Below are 23,583 nucleotides of genomic sequence, written 5' to 3' on the forward strand. Positions count from 1 at the left end.
AACGTTGGCACACTTGTCGAAGAATTCCGTTCTGCAGTGGTAATCAGAAAAAGGATCTCACCTTTTGATGCGGAGGAAGAAAAGAAAAGGCGCTTCCGGCATCAAAAGTCTTCATCGCATCACACACTTTCAGCATAAAAGACATTCATTCATTTTTCACTTGTATTTGCAGATATGTCACGTCAGTGCTTTTCTTACTTTTCTATATGATATGGAAGCTCAGATGCCCTTCTCCTTTCCTTGATTTTTTCCCCCACCGCTGGGACTTTGTATTCTTCTTCTTCTTTCATGTGTTGCCGCTTTGAACGCAACTTGTTTATCGTGCTGCGATGATTATCTGAAACTTCACAGTGGATCCTTCCTGGCCGCCAAAGCCGATCAATGGCTACGACTCTTCTGGAAAAGAAAAGAAAAAAAAAACAATAAAAAGGATGCTTCTGCCGCCATTTTAAGAAAGAAACTGTGTCTATGTATGTCGCTTTTAACGTAATCTCACTCGATAACTATTCGTCAACATTTCAGATAAATTACTTATCCGCGTGTTACGTGATCGGTCTTTAGAAGTAATCTTGAACATTTCGTTGAAATGATTGCTGAATTTTTTAGGCTGATTGAGTCTGTAAAATTACTTTGAAATCGGTCATGTCGTGTTTGTCTAAACTTGACTTGATAAATAATAATCACATTTCATAAAAAAAAAATCAGGTGCATTCTAACTTGTTAGCTAGCAAATATGCTGTCATGTCTGGGGTCACCCCAGGGTTAAGTTTGGGTTCATGACCTTGAGGTCAAGTGTCTGTTTCGTACTGATGTAACCATCATCTGGTTTCAACTGGAAAGACGCCATGTGATGTTATGTGATGTCAGGACCTGTGTGATGTCCTTTACTTAGTGACAACCTGATCAGATCGATTCACTGTCTGTAGTAGCGTTCTGAGAAGTGTTTGTGTTTGCCGGATTATTGCTTTCTGTCCCTCTGTGCAACTCTCAAGTTTGTTCTACGCCTCTCGATGTGAATAAATAGTTCAAATCTTATTTGTGTCTGCGCAAAATTTGTTGAGATCAGTCATGCTGTTTTGCCTACTCTGACCTAATAGAGAACACGTTTTTTTTTTCTATTTTTTTAATGCATTGTCTCACTTGAAAGCTAATGTAGAAAATTTGTGAAGGTGAATGCGACAGTTTAAAAAAATAAAAAATAAAATAAGCGGGGACGCTTCCACCGCCATCTTGCCGAAGAAGCTGACTTAAATGAAATCAATTGAAAGGCGGCCTTTCAAAGTGCTTTGGTTCTGCCCAATTGTGCACGGACGGGAGAAAGAATGAAAAGGAAATCGGGAATGGTAACGTCTGTCGCGTTTGCCTTGCGCTGCCGTCGTCACGCGCGCACAAAGAGTTGATCGATTAAAACCAAAAAACAAAACAACAACAACAACAACAAAAAAGATCCACGGCGGCTCGAAAGCGAGGAAAATCTGCAGGCCTGCGGGCATGCAAACGCTTTTGAAGGCATCCAGAGCAGAGCGGAAGCCAAAACTCTGCTAAGCTCACAAGGAGGATTCACACAAGATTCGTCGTCGTCTTCTCATCAATTGTGTCGACAGCCCTCAATGCGGTGATTCTCCGGCCGTCTTACATCACCTGGCCAAGTAAACAATCGATATGTGCCACGTTTGGAAATTCCTTATGCCCGATTATAACATTATCTGAGTTGATAACTAGTCAACAAAGTTTCATAGAAACCACATAAGCACATTTTTTGTATAATCTGGTTTGATGCTGTATCTTATCTGCATTTCGTTAAAATCAGTTACATATTTATATGTAATCTGATTTGTTTGCTAAATTGATGTTCTGAAGAAATCAGTTTCAGTATTTTTTATTTATGTATAATCTGTTAACTATTATTCACTTTGTTGAAATCAGCCATGTTGTATTTACGTAAATTGATTCCCAAACGAATAAATCTTTGTAATTTAGTCCAAATCAGTTGTTACGTTTTACCAAATCTGATTGAAGAACTAATGTAATCTCAGCAGTAATCACTTAAGCAAATTTTCTATAATCTGGTTTGACAGCTAATTTGCACTTCGTTTTTTTTTTATGTTTTGGTTTTTGTACTCAAAGGTTATTTATTTATCTATGGATGTCATTCAAAGAGTTGAAGTATTCTGTTTTGTTAGCTGATTCTGTGGAAGAAGAAGAAGAAGAAGAAGAAGAAGAAGAAGAAGAAAAAGGAGGAGGAGAAAGATGGAGAAGAAGAAGATGCAGAAGAAGAAGATGGAGAAGAAGAAGATGGGGAAGAAGAAGTAGAAAAAGAAGTAGAAAAAGTAGTAGAAGAAGAAGTAGAAGAAGAAGATGGGGAAGATGAAGAAGAAAATGGAGAAGAAAAAGTAGAAAAAGAAGAAGTAGAAGAAGAAGAAGAAGAACAAGAAGAAGATGGGGAAGAAGAAGTAGAAAAAGAAGAAGTAGAAAAAGTAGTAGAAGAAGAAGTAGAAGAAGATGGGGAAGAAGAAGTAGAAAAAGAAGAAGTAGAAGAAGAAGAAGAAGAACAAGAAGAAGATGGGGAAGAAGAAGTAGAAAAAGAAGAAGTAGAAAAAGTAGTAGAAGAAGAAGTAGAAGAAGATGGGGAAGAAGAAGAAGCTGGAGAAGATGGAGAAGATGGAGAAGAAGAAGATGAGGAAGAAGAAGTAGAAAAAGAAGACGAAGAAGAAGTAGAAAAAGAAGAAGAAGAAAAAGGTTTTTGTTTTGGAGGCAGATTAAGAGTTTGTCTTTGATTTATAGTTTGGTTTGCAGTCAGTATATAGTGCCCAGATGCTCTTAAACTTTTTTTTTGTTGTCTTTTTCCACCTCTGGTGCCTAAAAATGAACTTTGTGGCTGACTTGGGAGTAGGAAGACTAGTTAGTTAACTGTCATTAACTGTTATGTTTGTTGATGCTTGTTGTGTTATTTGCTTGAGTAACGCACTTTGAGTTGACTTGTAGATGAAATGTGCTATCCAAAATAAATCAGTTTTGCGTCAAGATATGTTTTGAATTCCGCCTAAACAGTTACAAAATTTGCCATATTTGCTTCAGTGACTTTTGTGCAATGTATTAACAAGTCCTCCCCTTTTTTTCCTTTCAAAAAACAGTGGTCAGTTTTGTACAATCTGACTTGGTAACCAGCAAATCTTATGTAGCCATTACATAATCACTGGATTAAAAAAACAAACCAAAAAAAAAAAAACACCTCAATTTTTGTACTAATTAGCTTTGACAAGATACAATTCTACTAGTTAATATCTAGCGATTAACTAGTTTTAGTACGAGCGTGCACATGTCAGCTAGCGCACTTCTTTGCCTCAGTTGTCCTCCTGGTATGAACAGCTTCTTCAGTGACCTCAGTCGCCACTAGAGGGCACTGCAGCCCAGCCTTTCCTCCCCCCCCCACCCCACACGCGCGCACACACGCGCACGCACACGCTGCACATTTCTTCTTCTGCTGTGCGGCCTCCCACGGCGGCATCAGATCAAGACAAGCGATGGTTGCACAGATTGTTGCACTCTCTCATTATGATGCTTTGATTGCTAAACATGTGGAGTAGCAAATCCGCTCTCCCTCTGCTCCGCCGCCGCCTTCTCGTTGCGTTTACTAAACTTTGGCAACAAACAAAACAAACTGGAGACAATTCTGTCGGAATGAAGCAGGACAAGCCAAAGGCGGCGGAATGATTTGAAATGGCGAATGAGAGATTTGTGAGAAGTCGGCGTGGTTTGAATGGGATGAGAAGTGAGGAAGAATGAAAACCTGTAGTTTAAATATCTCTTCATTTTGGGAATAGTTGAACAGTTTACAGCTGGAATGGGTTGAATCCAATGCTGATGGAGTGGTGGGTGGCGGGGTTGGTTGGGGGTGCTCTGCTTCATCTCCTTCATTCCTTCCTTTAGTCCTTCTTCTGGTCTCCTGATGTCTCCTGAATCTTGTTGGAATTCAGATGTATCTGGGGACGGTGAACGATTCCGGATTTGTAATTCTGTGGATGGAGGGTGATGCCTGGTTGGTGTTGGATTTCAATTTGCTTCATCTTTCCTTCCTTTGATCCTTCCTCTGGTCCCCTGACAACTTCACAACTCTGTTGGAACTCTGAAGTATCCGGCGCAAGTATTCTGGTTTGAGGTTAATTAAAGCGTGCACGCACACAAAAAATAAAATAAGATAAATAAAGTGTGACGATGATGACATGTTTACTCTGTAAGAATTAATAAAAAAAAAAAAAATGCGGATGGAGGTAAATACGTAAAATATTCCCAAGATGTCCATCCTGAGTAAGATAAACAATTTCTGGTTGGAATGGTTGGAATCGATTGAGAAATGCGCAAGTAGGTAAATTATGTAATATCGATTGATTCTGAAATTTCATTGTGAAATATGTGAACTTTATGAATTTTCCATGTATGTTCTGAATACGCTCAACAGTTAGAAATTTGGTTTGCATGCACCTCAAATAAACGCGTCCGATGATAAACTTGCAATCAATCCTAAATTCATCAAGAGACAGGGTCATTTTTATTTATTTTTTCAAATTGCTTACAATTTCAGCCAAACAAGATGCAAGTTTGTCCACAACAAACCCGTTTCCTATAGAAACTTGCATCCATAATTGCAAGTCATCAGCCTAACAAAGAAACTGGGCGCATAATTTGATCTAATGATGCTCGGTATCATGAAACGAGCAGTGTGCTCAGGACGGAGCCCTGTGGAACCCCATCTTCAACTAAAAACACAAAAAAGAAAAAACAAAAACGTTATTAATTTTGTCAATATTTGGAAGTTTGCATCGGTTGTGCAAATGTGGAAGTGATAAGAAACACAAGTGGAGAGAATAATAATGAAAATGAATATCAAGTATTTCAGTGCAGAAAAAAAACAAAACATTTTAGGAATGTAAGATTGTGAAAACGAGGAGGAGGTCACACAGCTGTTTGGCAATAAAGTTTGGCTTAGGATAAACAAGTTTTCTCGTCATTCACCCTTTTGCTCGCAATTAAGGCCGTCCGTGGAGAACAGAGGCGTAATTGTGAGAAGGGCACCGCCCGCCAAAATGTCAACGTCTGCTTCGGTTTCTCCTCGTGTGCTGACTCACAGATGAAAATGGAGAAACCAGATCAGTTTACAAACCGTGGGAAATGTTACAATTTTAGTTTTTTCATCCTAAAAAAAAAAAAATCATTAGTTGACTACAAATTCAAAATTTAATACAATCCAATTTCATTTAATTGGTCCAAAAAATAAATATGTATTTACTATAAATTACATTCTTTAATTAATTTAATTTAATTGAGAGATTATCCAATTTCACCTAATTGGTCAGAAAATTATTATCCTATTATTAGTCTGAAGATTATTATTTTGTTTATTACATGTAATGTATTCTCTAAAGTAAAATTTAAATTTGAAAATTTTCAATTTGTCTTGATTAAAAAACATATTTTCCCCAACTGTAAAAAAAAAAAAAAAAAAAAAAAAAAAAAGACAAAACAAGTTTTACTTCTTTCTGTCCCCTTTCATTTCTTTTATTTTCAAGAGTGAAATAAATTGATTTGATTGATTGATTAATTGGTGTGAAAATATTTTTTATTTACTCCACGCAGTTTTTTTTTTTTTTTTTTTAAGTAAACATTTAATTTAATTTCTCCAAATATTTTCAATTAAAAAAAAAAAAAAAAATCCCAATTTCACTTAATTGGTCTGAATATCATTTACTTATTTTTTTTTTTAAACATTTAAATTCTCAATAATCAAGTAACAAAGATGAAAGGCTGTTCCTAATATTTTGTCCCGTAATGTCATGACCACGTTTGCGCCTGATGGAAGAAGGTTGAGGATCAGATTAATAGTCTATCCAGTGAACACTGGCTGTATGCATTGATAGATAATACCTGATGATAGATAACACACATACGCGCGCGCGCGCACGCACACACGCGAGGTTTAGCTCCCGGGAGAGAAGAAAGCCGAGGTCCCGGCTCAAGCCGGCAGGGATGAAAAGACGGCAAGACAATCAAGATGAGGTGAGCAGATAAGCTCTGTCCTCTGTGTCTTCGGTTTTGTGTCTTCTGTCTTTTGTGTCTCTACGCTCATGTGAGCGAGGCCCTGGGCTCCCAGGGACCAAGCGGAGAGCCCGGCGAAGAAACGAAACTGGAACAAAACGAGGGTCGCGGAGGCAGTTTGAACTTCTTCTCACACAACGGCAATGCATCTCAGTAGGGATTCAAATTTGGGTTTCAAGCAAGCGTTAGTGCTTCCCGACAGGGTTAAGGATTTAAGTAAAAAGTTTAGATTTTCAACCAGGGTTAGCTTTTAAAATTGGAGTTTAAAGTTTGTCGCACGGTTTCAAAGTAAAGTTTCTTAAGTTAAGTTTGGCTTTTGATCCTGGGTTAGGGTTTTGGGTTTAAATCCATGGTTGGGGTTTAAGGAGTCAAAAAGTCTCAACTAATTTCCTGTCTCAGACGTTTGCTGCCTGCGTATTACACACATCACATCACAGCCCGACAAAGTGAACCCAACTGCGCAGCTCTATGACTTATTTTTTGTTATTTGTTTTTGTGAGCGCCTGACCTGACCTTCACTCGTCAGACCACAAAACAGGTGAACGTTACCTTCTGGAAAAACATCAGTGAAGTCATCAAACGAGCGCTTTTGGTATGATAATGGCTTTCATTACGGCAGCATGTTGGCGGTCACTTCATCCTGGTGACAACTTGTAATTCATTTAACCGAGCAGCTTCACCTGCCTGCCAAACCACACGCTGCCGCAGCCGAGACAAAGATGAACGCTGGCCAGATAGGAAGAAAAACGCTTCCGGGTTTCAAAAGACAGCAGGTGATGCGGCATCCGGCTTTGATATTGACACAAGAGGTGCTAATCTCTGGATTGGTTTCAAGTGACACTGTTACATTTCCAAGCCTGGGTTAGGGTTTAAAAAGACGAGTTTTAAGACTGGGTTAGGGCATATGAATTAGGGTTTCAAACCAGAGTCTCAAAATAAAGAATTAAGGTCCCAAAATAGGGTTTATAACTTGGTGTCATTTTGAAGGTCAAGCCTGAGTTAGGGTTTCAAATAAGGACTTTAAACAGTTTGTCAAATCCAGGTTAGGGTTTTACACAAGGTAGGGTATCAAACCAGTGATAGGGTTTCAGATTAAGGTAGGGTCCCAAGCCAGGGTTTGGATTTTCAGATAGATTTCAAGTGAAGTTGAGTTTCAAAGTGGTGTTTTAAGTCTGGGCTGTGGATTCTAACAGGTAATTAAAAAAAAAAAAAAAAAAACTACCAATAACTACTTTTTTATAAGCCCTTCAACTTTAGAACCCCAAGTTTAACATTAGCTCCTAAGGTTGCAGAAACATTAGCTTGATTGACGCTACTTCCATCATTTCGTTAGCTCCTAAGTTATTTTCTAATGTTAGCCTCAAACGTGAGCACCTTAAGTTAGCTTTCATTGTTAGCTTCCAACATTAGCTCCCCAAGTTAGCATTAAAATTTTGCTTCTAAAGTTACCTCTCAAAGTTAGCTTCCAAAATGAACGCTAGCTTTCAATGTGAGATTCAGTGATTAACCCCCTAGGTTAGCTTTCAATGTTAGCTTTTAACATTAGCAGTCTGTTAGCTTTCAGTGTTAGCTTCTAACATTAGCATCACTGTCCTTATCGGCTTCTCCAAAGAGCTTCCAATGCTAGCTACAATGTTTGCTTTAGCTAACATAATACTCTCACCACCCAAAAAGAAACGGAAGTTATAAATAGCAAATAGGTTGTGCGGGTGAAGAAGGCAGCCTAGCGCGAAATGCTCAATCACGGTTCCGTTAGCCATCAAGTGAATAAATAATGGAAGCCCGGATGGGGTCAAGCAGAATGTCCGTTTGTCCGTCGTCATCCATTATTGATACACCTTTAACTGGTCGCCCACAGGTTAATTGTGGTGAAAGTGCGTCGTGTCCATGGAGGCACGACACAGCTGAGACGCTCCAGACCCGAGATGGAGACAAATTTGAAACTCCAACCCCTCCAAACCCAAATAGGAAACAATAGCCTTGGTTTAAAACCTCCCTTACCTAGCTAAGGAGCAGCTCACCTCCTCAACTTTCACACTTCAATCAGAAAAATGCTATCTTTTGAGTACACATAACCACAGGACGAAGTGGCCGCACAAATGACATCCATCTGCAACAATGGGAAAGATTTGAAGCACTTCTCCGAAAAAGCCAACAGCTCGTCTTTACAGACACTGATCGAAATCAAAACGTGCGGGTGCGTGTATTTGTGTGTACGAGTGTCTATGTAGGTGTGTGTGTGTGTAGGATTGTTTTTCTGGTGTCTAGGTGTGTGTACATTTGTGATTGCTGTTGGCGAGCATGTGTCAGAGTGTGTGTAGGTGCAGGTGTGAGCACGTGTGTTCCATGCGAGGTGACCTTGAGCCGGTGGCGGCCATGGCATCGGGGGTCGTGCTTGGCTGAGTACTTCCTGATGCGCGACACTCCCACTCCGGTGGGGGATTTGCACACCCCAGTGGCTGAGTCGTCCTCTGGGCCTCCATTGCTAACCATTAGCGGCGGATTAGGAGAGCTGCTAGATGGGGCAAGTGTGGGGGTAGGGGGGGGGCGGTCTGTTTTTCTATCTGTCTGCTGGCTTTCCAAGATGGCGTCACCAACAAGTCAACACGCGGGGGGGGAAAAAAAAAAAGAGACTTGTACAAGAAGCTAATTGAAATGCTAACTGGATGAAAACCATTGAAGTCCAGTGACGTCTCGATTTCAATTAAGTTTCATACAAAAATGGCACTCACCGACACAAACACCCCGCGTTTAGTACAGTTAAGCTATTGCTAATGAATAATAGCGAAGCACTGCGATTGGCTGGCAACCAGTCCAGGGTGTCCCCCGCCTACTGCCCAGAGCCAGCTGAGATAGGCGCCAGCACCCCCCGCGACCCTTGTGAGGAATAAGCGGTCAAGAAAATGGATGGATGGATAATAGCGAAGCATCAGTAGCATTTTTTTTTTTTAAGCAGTAACATGATGATATCATATGAGTGTTCCTGGCAGTTATGCTATGCTTTGGTATGCTATGCTATGCTATGCTAGTAGCAGCCAATGGCTAATAGAGTTTGTCACCAACCTTTTTGAAACAGAGCTACTTCTTGGGCACTGGTTAATGTGGCAATGAGGCTACAAGTTTGATACAATCTTCTGGGGGGAAAATATTTCTATAAATCTCGTGTTTACATTTTAAAATGATCCTGAGCGCTTTTTAGAACAGGCTAGCAGCCTACTCATGTGGTCCTTGGGGGGCTACTTGGTGACCCCTGATCTAATGACTGATAGATTTTTAGAATTGTTTTGTATGTTTGTCCAGAATACAATCATGATGTTGTGGTCAAAAACCTCATGTTTACTTTTTCACCATGCTAATTATGCATATGCTATAGTTATGCTACGATAATAGTATTTAATGAATAGGCCTACTAGAATTTCATAATTAGCATTTTTGACTTGGTTCAGTGCTAACATGCTGTCAAATAAAAACCTTCAATGTGCACTTTTACATGTGCTCAGTACAGTTATGCTATTCTAGTGCTATAATGCTGGAAACCAGCTTTAGGATTGATTGAATAATAGCATAGCATGATTAGCATTTGCTCAGAATGCTAACATGACATCAAACCTTGCGTTTACACCATGACCAAATTTAAGATTTTTTTTTCAAGTTATGCAATACGCAAGTAGTATTTAATGACAAAAAAAGTACTGTAAAAACATTTATTGCCCACCGTCTGTCCAATTTAAGCACAGTCTTGCCATATTTGCTATCATGCTAGTATTTATGGAGTAATGTAGTAATAAACATAGCATGAGCATTTTTGCCCTTGCTCAAAGTGGCAATGTGACAGTTCCAAAAAAAATAAATAAATAAATACAGCTATGTCCACTTCATTGGCATTATGAGATGTAGTTCTTCATCACCTAAGCAGATTTGATCCTTGTGCTAAAACGTGCAACCCCTGACCTAAGAGGGGGGAAAAAAAAATAGCCCCCAAAAGAAAAGGCATCAAAAAAGAAACCTTCGGTGGCTTTTGGCGGCCTCGTCAAGAGGCTCAACCAAGCGAATCTGAAGGAGACAAAAGGTGCACTTTTCTCTCCGAGTGAGGGTGAAGAAAGCGCCAGGTAAATAGGAAGTCATTGTCTGGCCACACAGGTGTCGTCTTAACCTCATCAGCTTTGTGGAAAGCTCGTCTCCATTCTCAGTTGTCATCGGGTGAGCTATGGTGAGCTTTCAAAAAAACAAAAAACAAAGATTGTCCTCAATTGTACTCAAGTAAGAGTACTCTTACTTATGTTGTCCTCCAAATATGCAATTACTTGAGTAATAGTCAAGTTTCAAGTTCATATAAGTTCATATATCAAGTTCGTATGTACACACATACTGCAGTTAATCACAAAAGAGCATCAAATGGCTTCACGGGCCCAAAATGGACAAAAATCAACATCCAATCAAGGATGGAGAAGTCTGCATGACACCTTTTGTTGATATTAACCCATTCTTGTGACAAACCAAAAACAAACAATAGAAAAATACCAACACATGAATAAATGTAGTGAGCAGAATGTAATGAAAGCAAAAGTAGCATTTCTTCCTGACCAAAATACTCGCGTAAAAAGTCAGTACGCTGCATTTGAACTCGGCTGGCAAGTAAATGGAAGCGAACGAACGTGAACATGTTACAACTCACCTCAAGCGGCCCGAGGCCTCATCACACACTTGCAAAACTGGATGGTGCAGACGGCGGCTGCTGGCCGCCACCACGGCGACGACGAGATGGGCGTTGGCGTTTTAACAGCTTCGTTAAGGCACACATTCAAACTCTCTCACAGTTGCGAGATTGGACCGAAAAGCAACAGCTGCGGGAATGTGGCGGGAACACTGATAGTTCTCAGGAGGGTTTCAAGTTTGAAAACTGTTACAACTGTACAATAAAAAAAATACCCATTTATTGCACATACAGCTTCTCAGTTTGTAGATTCCCCACTATTACCGAAAATCCATTTTAGTAGACACGGGTATAAGTAGCTTAAAATGTGTCTATGCTTGATTGTTGTACTCTGAATCTGTCTGACTGCACCTCGATCAAATCCACCAAAATTGTTTTACACCGCATGCACCACAATTTAGACCTGCTTTGAGTTGGTCTAATGTCATCTAGTTTCTGTCACCAAATTGTCAGGTGCACCAAGGGCGTGTGAAGGAAAAAAAACAAAAACACCCTTGCGCTGCCAAAACGCCCCGAATGGCGCAGTGTGGTCTACAAAATTCCCCAAATGCGGTCAACGAAACTTGTCCTGGCATCAAAATGAAGATGCGCCACTGTTTACGAAAACAGATTATTTATTATAAATCTTTATACGTTTTAAACAGTAAAATACTGTAAAAAAAAATCGTGTTACAAAACATTTTTAAATTTGGAGGAGTTTTCAAAACGACGGAGTCGACCAATGTCGCCGACCCAAATCTGTGGACGTCGCCAGCGCTAATCTGAGCGCGTTAGCGTCAGATTGAGTTGCCTTCGCTCTTCAAGCGCTCAATCTCCGACGTTTCAAAGGCTTTCTCTTTTCCTCGCCTCCTTCCTTCTTACAGCCCCGCAGCCAAATGGCACTTGTGTTCCGCCACGGCACATAAACAGGCACAAAAGAAGTTAATAGCGTAGATGCAAATCAAATTACCAAAGCGCTGTAAACTGCCGTTCCTCCCTTGCACTCGGGCCTGTAATTACTCGGGCTTATGGGACTGTAATGAATGCTAATGACACGCAGCGGCGAGGCCATCGAGCCCCGTGTGATTTTTCACTGACGTTACCAAGATCCCCGCGCCGGTTGTTGTGAAAGTCTTGAGAAATGTTGTTTAAAAATCTTCCAAATGATTTCGAAGGTAAGTTCCGCCCACATTCGACGGCGAGAATCCTTCGCAATTCGGTGTTGCCCCGGCTTCACTTGAGGAGTTTGTCCAATGGTGAGCCCAAAATGGCCGCGTCAAGACAAAAATGGCCGACACCTGGTTCAGTTGGCTCCTAATTCCCAATTTCATGTCAAGCCGAGAAATTTGTGTCAAAGCAAAATTGTCCTTTTGCAGTACGTGAGACATTTTCATGCATCCTATTTTGATAAAACATGACCACCAAATTTCGAGTTAATCGGTGAAATTGCTGCCAAGAGATTTTACGTTTAAATTTTCTATGAATCCTCAAATTGATGGCCAAACTTTTAATGCCAAGTTCGATCAAAAATATACGGCATATGCTCAAAAGCTTGGCAATTTAGGATCACTCATCTTTCTAGTATGCTTGGCTACGATTGGCCCTCATTCGGACGTATTCCCTCAATAGGGTTCCAAAATGGCTGCCTTAGACCCAAAATGGCAGACTTCCTTTTCAGTTTCAGGCATGGATGTATGAGACATTTTGTAGATTGAGTTATGATGATGATGGTGGACATGTATACCAAGGTTTATTTTTTTTGTATCCCCTTTTTCATGTCATTGTGATATGTCATAAATCACTGCATGAATAAAGTATATTTTTTAATACATATCTTTGCTCATGCTAAAAAGTAATATTGAAATTATATGTAAACAAGTGAAACTATATATATATATATTTTTTTTTAAGAGAATTAATGTCTATTTAGTTCTAGAATTAATAGAAAAACATTTTTTGAAATTTACGTGTTTACTCTTATCTCGTTAAATTTTACCGGTAACATTATGATTAATGACTTTTTAACTCAACAAATGTCTTTATTTGACATGTTTACGTCTTTTTACTTGAAAAATACATTATTTTTGTAGTGTTACACATTTTTCCATTTGTTACTATAACATTTAAACTATTTTATTATATTTTTTTTGCACATGAATTCCCATGGCATGTCGAGATATATATGGTATGGTTATGTTTAACTGGCAAAGAGTGTGACTGGGGTGTCTTCAAAAAAAAAAAATAATGCCTACCCTGGACTCAAAAAGTTTGATAATTCCCGAGTTTATCAAAGTCACAGGGTTGATTCTCCCCGTTGAATAAACATGCGAGTATCCCATCATTCAGCACGTTTTTCACGCATTAGCCCATCTCTGAGCACGGCTAAAAAGATGCTTATTGGCGACGTTAGCGACTTAGCTCTCCGAGGTCTGGCACAAAGCCAGCGGGACCCGACGGCTAAGGCCACTGAATAAGGACTTTAACGGCGACCTGAGCTGAGGAAACGCTGCCGTCGGGGGGGTCTTGCGCGAGATAAGGACGGCCGGCCGGGACGCACCATTTGGGAGCTGGGGCACAAGACGCTAGTGGCTATCGTGGAAATCTAGCATGTCGTGGCACAAAAAAAATACTGAGAGAAAAAAAAATTCAAAGAACTCACTTGCTCAAGTTTGTATAACTGCTGTGTCCTATTTGATCCAGCCGATGGTTAGAAAAAAAAGAAAAAAAAGAACCTCGACAGTCAACACTCCACATAAAGTAAGTCCAGTTAGCAGAAAAGTGACTACTGTAAAATTAAACTAAATTGATAAGAACTTGCACAGTCCAGAATAAATCAAGTGGATGATCGCAAGACGTAGCAGCCACTTCTAAAAGCTAACAAAAGCAAATGCTTATAGCCTTCTAGCTAATGCTACCTCTTCATCATTTTAGCATCAAACAGGCTCATCTGTGTTATGAAAAGTCAATTAACTAGCCAGTCCCCTCAGTGGATCATTTTGACTGTGTCTGAATTTCTACCATGTCTATTTTGGAGTCAACTTGTACATTACAATCACATCTCCCTTCTGAGCAGTTTAGCTCGACTCGCATCTTCTTTTCGACTCATTTGTCGCACATTCACATTCGTAAGAGAAGAAAGAAGGCTCAACTCAATTGAATCAATACAACTAGTCTACCTAATCGATCCGCCTTGGTTAAATGAAAAGAAAAATCAACCGAGCCACTTGACTGACTCAGACATTGGGGCTGCGGCTGGTTAGCGAGGTTAGCTAGCTAGCTACCAAACGTCATTTCACAATGGAAAAGCTTCTCCTCTAATTGTCATCGTAACAACATGAGGATTAAGTTACAGTAGAAGATGGAGAAGCCATGCTAACCCGCTACGCTAATGTGATAAGTAGAAAAAAGTATATTTATGTAACAGATAATTCATGTTTATAACCAGAAATGTTGTTTGCGTTTGTACTAGTTTTCATTTTATCTTCTGAACAATAATAAGTGTTGTGAAAATGAAATGAAAATTGGTTGCTTGTATACATTTTACACTTTGCTTTATTTTGCAACATATAACGTTACCGTGATGGTCAACCAAACTGAATCTTTGTAAACTCAATTATCACGTGATACTCTTGGCATGATGAAGATGAGCATTTTTACATTTTGGGATCTATTATAACTGTATATTTAGGCTTTAAACTGGCCACTTTGAATATTTTTGGCGGGCATTCATAGTTTACAAGTTTTTGCTATCCGGGTCAGAGTACAGTGTGTAACTTATGATACAAAGAAGCGATTCAGTTGCGAAACGGTTGTTTTTGGAGTTCGATGAGTCCGACTTCCTGTTCACACTGACTCTCCTTGTGATTTTTTTTTTTTTTTTTTGCTTTGTGTGGCAGCCAAGGAAAATATCACAGCGGCTTGTTTTTATCACGGTGATTTATGAAGGCCTTTGTCGCAGGTGACATTCAGAACTTCTGTCAATTATAATAACTGACGAGAAGCTGCCGGTTAAAATAAAACATCAAAGCTGAACAGAGAGCGCTACCTGCCTATGCTTATTGTTTTTTCGTTTTGTTTTTTTTCCTCATTCATTTTTTAATACTTTGATGTTTGCTGATTCAGATCAAGTTGATTGTTCTTATGATTTCTTTTTTTTTTTTTTTGGTCATCTTGCTCCATCATTCATACGCATGTGCCGGGCAGCATTTGGCACCCAGTCAGGCGCGCTCCCCATACAGTCGGGAAATATTGCCAACCGCCACCAACCCTGTTTGATTGATGGCAAATCCGGCATGAGTGTTCATCATGACTGGACGCAACAACATGAGGCAGAAACTGCGTTGTGAAACGCACCGCTCGTCGGACATTTTGGTTCCCGGTTGCCATTTTGTAGATATTTCCAGAGGTTGTGTCTTAACTAACTCTACAGCAATTCATCTGGTTGCTATCAACTTTGAACCAGATATATGAGACAGGTAAACAACGCTAAATTGTAAAACTTGTGAGTTTTTCTCGTTTGGTGTGCACCAAAATTGGCAGCAAACTTTGATGATTTGCCAGTAAATACAAAATTCCTCCCCGGAGTGTTAAAAAAAATAGCAGCACGCCGGACCATTTTGCTTTAAAGGTACCATTTTTCACGTATTTTTTGCAGTTTAAAGGTTTCATACTTGAACAAACTCCTAGAAAATTCCCCCGGCTGCCCTCAAATTTGAACAAGATTCATTAGGCAGCGAGATAGTGAAAATCCTGATTTATCATGTAAAGGTATGGGTGGAGCCAAGGTTTGTGATAGTTCAATGCTGCGATCATAGAACACATCGACAACGAGTCTACGGCGAACATACGGTCTCAAATGAAAGCCATCCCACCAAAATCTCGTCCAGCTATTTTCAGCTGTGCGAGAAGAAGAAGAAGAAGGAGAAAGAAGAAAGAAAGAAGAAGAAGAAGAAGAGTGGTGTGGTAAAGGTCAGCGAGAAGCACGATCACACGGGCTGGAAGATAATGAGCCCACTGAGAAATATCAATTACGTCTTGACATTTTCCACCTGCAGACAAAAGAGGCCCGTTTAAAAGAACCGCCATGGCGAGGACCTGAGGCCAACGTGGCCCAATCAGAAATGGATCCAAAATGCATTTTTTTTGCTCACCTGTGGCGTTGTTATGCATCATATTTTGGAAAAATCCGTCAGGAATCATTTGTTTAGGTTTGAAGGATCCTGGGAAATAGACAACATGGTCCTAAAATGGCCGCTTCTAACCGGAATGGCAGACTTTGTGCATGGACTCCTGGAGACTTTTCTTATGGGTCTACTCATGATAAATACACCAACCAAATTTCATGTTGTGCGAAACTTTCTTCAGCAATTGCATAAAAAAGAGCCACTGATCCATTTGTGTTTCATGGCAAGTCATCACTCAAAATCTTAATTTAGTGTTGCTCGTCACTTTAGTACAGGAAGTTACACTTTCGACGGAATGCAACAGACTTTTGAAGAACTCTTGGAACTTTCCAAAAGGGCCCTAAAATGGCTGTTTTTTTACCAAAATGGCAGGCCTCCTGTGTCTTTGCAGACATGTTTTTTTCCCTTTTCTTTCTTTTTGCCTGTTCTTAAAAGCGCTTTATAAATAAAGTTGAGTTGAGTTATGTTCTGTAGTTGCATCCCAAAAATGAAGCCACAAATAAGATTTTAACTCTTTATTCGCACAACATCGAGAGACGTAGAACAAACTTGACTAGACGAAAAACGAGAATGTATCGAGAATCACGAGACGCTATGCTAACGTGGGCTGTGGAGGTGCACAGAGGAACAGAGGTAATAATCAGACAAAAACACACCCTTCTCAGGCAGGCTTATATACACAGCGAATCGATCTGATTGGTTGTGGCTAGACATGTGGGTAACAGGACTGACATGGAATTATCTGATTGGCTGTTGACCCGATAAAGAGATGAAAGATTCCTGACATCACATAGCGTCTTACCAGTTGAGACTAGATGCTGGTTGCATCAGTTCAAAACAGACACTTGACCTCACAGTCAAAGTATTGAGTTCAAATCTGAATGCAAATGAATCGTCTCTAGGATGATTTTGTTTTTGATGGGTCTTTGAAAATAGCCAAAATTTCCCTAAAATGGCATCTTGGAACAAAAATCGTAGACTTACTTTTTTTAGACACTGCTTTTAGAGTCTGTTTGCATGTCTACCTAAATTAGGCCAAGTTTGTCTTTGAAGGACCTCTGGAATTGACACCAACTTCTTTAAAATGGCTTCTGTCAACTAAAATGGCAGACTTGCTCAGTCGCTTTTCAGACGTATGTTCGTGCAACGTTTTTCCTAAGTGGATTCAAGATTGACATCGCGCCCAAATTTCATGTTGCTGTTTGAATCGAGCTCCGGGGGCTGAATTTTTTTCAAAGAATGCACCTGCACTCGGCGAATCTCTCACTCCTCATCATCTTCTGCCGCCGCGCTTCATCGAGTATGCGACGATGTAATTAGCCTTCATAATCGACGCTGTACTGCTTTGTGGCGATAACAATGTTCCACACGCTCCGGCGCCACACGGAAAGTGAGGGAGGGGACTGAAGGTGAATCAAGACAAACCAACCCGAAGATCTCCGTATTGTTTCCTCCCTTGCCAATTATCTCCTCCGAGCGCAAGCGATGGTATGTTTCGCCGTGTTCAGGTGAAGCCATGTTACAAGTCAACAATTGTTTTACGATACGCTGGTTTCGATCTTTATTCAACCAAAAACAAAACAAACAAAAAAACAAAAAAACATGCTTGATTGCTTGCTCGTATCTACAGTGCAAGACTTTGTATAACGTTCTACCAAATTCTTTTCAGATTACTAAACTATTCAATGTAAGGATCATTTCTTTTCACTGTTCGAATCAGAATGACGTCACCCCAGAATCAAAATAGTACAATCTGACTGTTTGTTATCCGTGAACCAGGAAGTGAAACTAGCTAAGCTAACAGATGGACAACCAAATTAGAAGCTTTACCATTTTTGTTATTTATTTTTACAATATTTGCTAATGTTAGCTTAAAAGTTACCATTTTTAGACTTAACATTAAGCTTATTATTTTATGACAAATGTCATGAAGCTTACACAATCATCACAATGCTTAGTTTATTTACATCCTGCTTGAAGTAGAAGCTAGCCTGCTAGCTAGATAAAACAACAACAAAAACAACATTTGACTTTTATTTGTTTTCCTGTTTTGGCCTTGGTGGAGATTAATGTGCTACTGAGTATCACATTAATTGAATATATTCATAATTACAATGATTTAACAAATCAAAAACTGTTTAATTGTACCTACACTGAGCTCCAGGAAGTTCCCAAAAGCTAACATTAGCAATCATAAACTAGCATTAGAATATCCATCCATCCATTTTCTTAACCGCTTCTTCCTCACAAGGGTAGCATTTGAATATAGAATAGAATTCTTTTTAAAACAAATTAGCCTTGTTAATGCATTATATTATTTTGTAATTTGGCACATCAACGACTCATCATCAACGACAGGCTCCACCCCACAGAATCAAAATGTTAGCATTGAGCAGCATCAACCAGGAAGTAGTCTGCTAGCTAAATAAAAAAACAACACATAGGCCGTTTCACAGTTATTGTTTTCACGTCAGGTCTATGACTCTCACGATAGTTAAAGACTGTCATGATAACGTTGAGGCTTTTGGACAGCGCCACCTGCCATCTCCAGTAAGTGTTTACTTCCAACATTTACTTCCATACTTTAGCATTGACAATGCTAATCCAAACGTTTTGTCTCATTCATGTGCTATTTTTTTTTTAAAACTCATTTTGAGTAACACTTATAAAAATAAGCATATAAAAGTACAAATGGAAGTAGTGGAAGTGTCCTGCAAAATGAAAACGCTAGCGTCCTCCATGAATTAGGAAGTGGTCTACTCACTGGCTAACAGATGGACAAATACAAAACATCACTTTATTCTTCTGCTTTTCTGCCTTGGTGGAGGTCTGTGTTATAACAAATGACATTTGAGTTATACTTTCTGGTTAACTGAAAAGGTATTTTGCCGTGATGTCCAGTAAGTTTGCTAATAATAGCTTCTGTAAATTAGGATCAAGATGCTATTATTTGGATGCTTTACCCATTTGCAAAAGGCACAATAATTTGGATGTATTAAACTGCGAGTTCACCATTCCCATTGAGTAACAGTTTGGAAAAAGGTCGTCAATGAAAGAATCCACCCCTCAGAGATCATAATGGTATCACCCACCACAAACCAGGAAGTAGCCTTCTCCCTAGCTAATAAACAAACCCAACGCTGAGCAGTTTTTATTTTTTTCGGTAGAACTCTTTGACTTTTAAACGCACGCCTTTTTTTTTTTTGCCTCATTTTCAAAAGGCACAACAGTTTGCGGGGATTATGTGGTGAAACAAGCGGCCTGAAAGAAGTTTTCATTTGAAAGCGAGCAGAGGGTCCACGGCGGCGGCGGCGGCGGCGACGTCCCTTGAAGAAACAGATTAGCGGCGAGGTAATCGCAAGTGTGAAAGTGTCTGTTATCTCGCTGAGGGCCTGTCTGCGCCGCTGATAAATATTCACCAATATACCTTTTTCTTTTTCCCCCGGGGATCCTCTCACTGCTGAAGTAACAAATGTTGAGTAGATTTTTAAGTATGTTGACTTAAAAGTGACCAAACATGAGATTTAACCAATTTTTTTTTGTTTTATTTTGACTTGTGAGCAAAACAAGTGAGATACAAGCGACAGATGGCCTTCTACTTAAGAGCGCGATTACTTTGCCGTCGCTGATGTTCTGTGCCGAAAAACAAAAGGAGAAGCAACCATGTGAATAATAACGATACAGTGGTACCTCTACTTACGAACGAACGTCCCTTCATACGAAACTTTCAAGTTACAAAACTCCTCAACAGGAAAATATTGAAGAAGTTTCGGGATACAAAAGGTAAAACGACATTATGGGGCGCTACTCGCAGCTCCCAAAGTTTCCTGAACGCATCATACTTACAGCTGCCCTGCCATTGGCTATTACTGGCATCTTCCTGGCTTCCCATTGGCTAAGAGTATTTGACCATAGATATAAAATAGAATGTGTCGATGTAGCGTCCTCGTCATTCGCCTCTCGGGCCATGAGGTGTTTAGATTTTAGTTTTACGTAAATATTAACTAACAGCCGACAAAGGCTACGTTGGACAGTAAGTTTTTAATTGCGACGAGACGGGCCTTTTTTTGGAAAAAGATCCCTCGCCGTACCTGAAGTTTCCATCAAGTTTTGGAATTTATTGAAAGGAATCACCGAGAAAATGTGTTCACGATTCGGGCAATCGCTCACTATGACTATGAAAAAAAAAAAAAAAAAAAAAAAAAAAAGATTGTTAAAAAGGCAAAAAAAACGATGAGGACAGCAGTTTAGATAAATGACCATCATTTTTATTCTTTACTCTATTTTTTGTTTTTTACATTACGCACAGCTCTCATGTATTGTGCAATAATCGAATTGTAACATGTATTTGTTGCATGTTTCGATGCATTTTTATGCGTTATAAAACATTTATGTCTGAATTTTGGGAGGCTTGGAACGGATTAGGGCATTTACATGGAAAATGTGTCTCTACTTACAAAATGTTCTACTTAAGAACTTTCTTCCAGAACCAATTAATTTCGTAAGTAAAGGTAACACTGTAATAAAAAAAAAAAAAAAAAAAAAATCATTGATGAAGAAAGATCAAAGCCGGGGCAAGTTCACGTTTGCAAACATTTCTGTAGGCTGCGTTCAGGAGCGCCGTGCCAGATAAAGTGGTCCGCCCGTCGCCCCCCCAGCTGCTCCTTACTGATTAGTCTAATCCACTGAGAGCTTCTGATTGAGGACCCCGAGGTGTGTGTATAGTGGAGGAGTGGGGGGGGTCTTGTCTCCTCTTCCTCCTCCTGATACGTGACTTTCACCTTTCACCTCCAGAACCCCGGGCACACATCTCCGCGACATATCCCGCTCCAGCAAAAATCTCAATGAGTCCGGGAACTTTGCAACCACCCGTTCGCTTGGACGCCAACAATCAGCCAGGTGTGCGAGCGTGCGCGCGCGCGTGCATTCGTGTGACTAACCATTCGTAATGTGCTGCCAACACATTCCCGCCTCAATGACACGATCGCCATGACGATAACCGCCAGTCATCATGACATCAGGTTTTTGGAGTCGCAATCCCGACGGGCCTTCTGACCTCTTGACCTCCATCGCGCGTTTGCGAGAGTCCCGCAAAAAAAAAAAAAAAAAGTCTTCCGAGACCAACAGGTGCATGTTCGGAACGCAAATCATTCTCACAAACCGTTTCACGCGCCTTCGGGAACATGTGCCATACACGCTGTTTGTTGGCATGTGCAGTTTCACGCTTTCAAGTTTCCCTCCATTTATTTTGAATCACTTTTATTGATTTAACAACACTGATGAATCAAAAATCTTTTTTTTTTTTTTTAAGTGGAATTAAGGGCAATATCGTGATATCGTGATATTAGGGTGCCACAATATTGTTGTTGTCATGTTCACAATATTTAAAAGGAACACATTTGCTAATTTCCATTTGTGCAGTTCTAGCACCCTCTAGTGGATAGCTTTTTTTTAAGTGCAATTTAATTTTCATGAGGGATGTTTTGGCCTTCTATGATTAAAATCTATGCTAATTGTCAGATGAAGGGGAACCTAATTTGCTTGTGAAGCAATCAATGTGTGCTTGCAATACCAAGTAAGTGCCTCAATTTTGTTATTAGAGATTGTAGATGGTTTATATGCATTGCTGTTATTTACAAAAGCACAATATTGTGCTTTTTTTTTGTATAAGCTCTTTTTTTACAATATTGTGATCTTTTTTAAATATCGCCAACCCCCCCCCACAATATCGTGATAATTATCGTATCGTGACCTTCATATCGTAATAATATCGTATTGTGATGTTTGGATATCGTTACATCTCTAATATCTATGTATTATTATTATTCACATATACTGTATTCATATCAGTAAGAACATGACAACACACTTCACTTTAATACAATTTCAAGAATTTTACTTTTACTTTTTTTTTTTTTTTGGCATTTCACTTTGACTAAACATTTTATTCTGATTTTATAGATTTTTTTTTTTTTGCCCATGTCATTTTCTATGATTTTTAAACTGTAGTTCAATCGTCCACTTCTTCTGATCACTAATTTTCTTAGGACCTGTGGTTATAAAAGAAAAAAAAAAAAGTTCAAATATTCATCATTTGACGCAATCCCTACAGAATTGATTTGTTTTTGTGTGTGTGTCTGTCTACATGTGTTGCTCCACATTGTTGTTTTTTTCCCACTGAGGCAGACTTCAACCTAACGTAAAAAGTATCCCAGATGGAGACGAGCGCGCCACCAAGTTCCACTTCCTGTTTTATGGCAACCGTCATATTTCGCCTTTGCAAACATTTTTTTTTTTTAGAATGAAATAAAATAAAAACTAAAACCACGTTTATTCTAATGTCTTTGCTTACACTTCTTCAACAATACATCAATAACCAACTCCAAGCTCGTAATTACATAATTATTACCACTATTAATGTAATTATCAGAATTTTGTCTTTCTCCCAAGCCTCTTTTCATTGTTTGCAGCCCTTTTTTTTTTTTTCTCTCTCCATCGACAATGACGCGAGTGTGTTGAAACGCGAGCGTTTTCGATGCGTGGGTGATTCACGATGATCAAAAGGCTCTCGGGTTGAAAAGTTTACAGGAGGGACTTCTGCTAAAGATGCACATAATGACACACTTGTGCACGCGCGCACGCACGCACGCACAAACACGCGCACAGGTGGCATGCCGGTCCGCATAAAAAAAAAGAAAAGAAAAGAAAAATATGAGGTCAGTATGCATGAGAGAAATATGCTTTGATTTGATTACACAATTTGAAATGAGCGAGTGAGTGAACTTGCTGAATGGGAAAAGGATGACGTGCACTCGAGTTTGTGTGACTGCATACTTCCATCATCATAATACTAATAATAATACATTAATAGCAAATAATACAATCCAGCAGGGAATTGTGTCGCATCGTGATGATGTGCCGATTGATAGCGAAATGTTTCTTTTGATGCTCTCAAATCAGGTTTTGAGACTATTTAAGGGAGTACAGGACTGTCTCAGAAAATGTCAATATTGTGATAAAGTCCTTTATTTTCTGTAATGCAATCAAATAAGCAAAAATTGATTCATTACAAATCAACTGAAATATTGCAAGCCTTTTATTATTTTAATATTGCTGATCATGGCTTTTTTTTTGTTTTGTTTTACTTGGTCTGAGGAAATATTCTAATATTTTGAGATAGGATATTATGATTAGGATATTATTATGAATTCCCCCCCCTCCAAATACTTTTTGAACGATTCAAACAATAAACTGTTCAGTTTCTAACGGGGTGTCCAAAATAACCAAAATATTAGTCACATAATGTAACAGAATGTAAAGTTGTTGTTTTTTTGCTTTACTTCATTCGACATAATTACAAATACTACACTTTTTTTTTCCTTTCACCACATTTTTTTTTTTGCTTTACTTCATTCATCATAATTACAAATACTACACTTTTTTTTTCCTTTCACCACATTTTTTTTTTTTGCTTTACTTCATTCGTCATAATTACAAATACTATACTTTTTTTTTTCCTTTCACCACATTTTTTGCATCCACAGATTCACCGATTTTTTTCCCCTTTTTTTTTTTAACCAATCCCCATTTTTGTGGCATATTGGAGGTGTAATC

General features: G+C 39.2%; 1 protein-coding gene across 2 annotated transcripts in view; it reads right to left on the reverse strand.

Annotated features, from left to right (window-relative positions):
- The window catches only part of LOC144026822 (heparan sulfate 2-O-sulfotransferase 1-like), a 149,973-nt gene that overhangs the window by 24,016 nt on the left and 102,374 nt on the right, over window positions 1–23,583 (reverse strand). For both annotated transcript variants that reach the window (XM_077533844.1, XM_077533845.1), the window contains exon 4: window positions 199–396. The gene's annotated coding sequence lies outside the window, so the exon portion shown is untranslated. The remainder of the gene's footprint in view (window positions 1–198; window positions 397–23,583) is intronic.

Source organism: Festucalex cinctus, chromosome 10 (assembly GCF_051991245.1).
Source record: "Festucalex cinctus isolate MCC-2025b chromosome 10, RoL_Fcin_1.0, whole genome shotgun sequence".
Taxonomy (NCBI): Eukaryota; Metazoa; Chordata; class Actinopteri; order Syngnathiformes; family Syngnathidae; genus Festucalex; species Festucalex cinctus.